Raw genomic sequence first — 1,665 nt, forward strand, 5'->3', positions numbered from 1 at the left:
AGGCTTCCAAGCCTCATTCTCAAGCACCTCTTCATCATGGATGCTTCACATTCTTTCCTCTCCCCCGCCCCACCCCCATTCTTTACTGCCCCCTGTTCTGGGGAGCAGGTGGTAGGCTTCGCACTCACTGTGCAGGTGTGCACCCCCATGGGGCCGGGCGGAAACTGGGGGTGGGGCAAGAACTAGGGGCAGGGTGGAGCAGGAACTGAGAGCAGGGTGGGCACAGGCTTGCTTTTGGGCCAAGGTCGGAGCGGAAGTCCAGGCTCTTCAAGTGTGCAGGCCACAGTGAGGCCTGGTTAGCGCTGGGAGCTTCACCAAACCACCACAGTGGAGTACCCAGCTCTGCGGCGCCCCTCCACTGAGGTGGCAACACCCCTTAACCCCCATGTCAGGGCTGTGATTCCGCACCCCTCTTCCCTGGCATCCTTCCATGCCAGCAGTCATTGCCTCTTGTTTCCCAAGTCTTGGGGCCACTGCAGAACCTTCCTCTCCACAGGCGAGACAGATCCCTGCCTGCCAGCACTCTGCCCCAGCCTGAGCCCCTCCAGTGCACCCCGACTTGGCGCTGCTCTGCACCCCTTGGGCTGCCCGCTTTCTGGCCAGCCACTTTGCTGAATCTGTGGCACTTGCTTAAGAGCCACACCTCAGGCAGAGGCCTGTCCACGCACCTGCAGACCCCATGGCCATGGCTCCTGGCTTGCCGATCAGCTGAAGCTTCCTCTTCCTTCAGGCACTCTCCTCAGACCCCCAGGAACTTGGCTCTGGCAGCCCCGCCCCTCCACGGCTCCCTGAAGCCCCCACTCTACTTGGCTCTCCTGGGCCACCCGCCTGTCAAGATGCTGCCTGGGCACCTCGCTGAGGGCAGCGTGGTTCTGGGGCAGGGTGTGGGGGTGTGGGGAGCAGCTCCAGTAAAGTTTAGTAAATCACAGGCCCCCAGCCCCTCCTTGAGCAGAGCCCAGCCCTTCCTTGAGTGGAGTCCAGGGCCACTAGAAGCTTGGCATCCTCCTTTTCTCGGAGCAACCCAAGCCTCCTGCTTGCTCCAGCTCTGTGACCATAGCCATCTTTATTTTTTTTTTTGAAAGCTGTTATTGTTTTCTTTATTTCTTATCGATAAATTCCATTACGCATTGTTCACAACTCTTGAGGGAGAGCATTTTAAGGTTTTATTGCACTCCCCCGGTTGTTAGCCAACTGATCTTTGGCCCCAAGCCTTGTTTCCCAGTTAGTGTTTGTCATTCCCTAGGAATGGTTCTATAGCTATCCAGTGGAGCTTTCTAAGTGCTTCTTCACGTTGTAGGACTGTACAGCAATGTTTATCGCCCCTTCCTCCCATAGACAATATTTGAATTTACAGCACGATGCCAAAGGAAATATGCTTTATCTCTTTGTTTATTAGTAAGAAACTCCTTGTTTTGATGTAATGCTCTTACCTTTTCAAAGTGTGCTTCATTGTAGTAGATGAGTCTACAGTGGGTGACATTTCGATAGGGGCTTTAACGTAGATCCAAGCCCCATTTTGAAAGGAGTGCTGCTCACTTGGTCACCTTTCTTGCCAGGGTCCAGCCCCAGCAGGTCCAGGGGTCCCCAAAGGTGTGGACAGAGTCGGCGAAGAAGGAAGGACATGGTGGCAGCGTTCAGTTGATCAGCAGCCTAGCCAGGATCTCT

This window comes from Myotis nattereri, assembly GCF_964212035.1.
Source record: "Myotis nattereri genome assembly, chromosome: X".
Taxonomy (NCBI): Eukaryota; Metazoa; Chordata; class Mammalia; order Chiroptera; family Vespertilionidae; genus Myotis; species Myotis nattereri.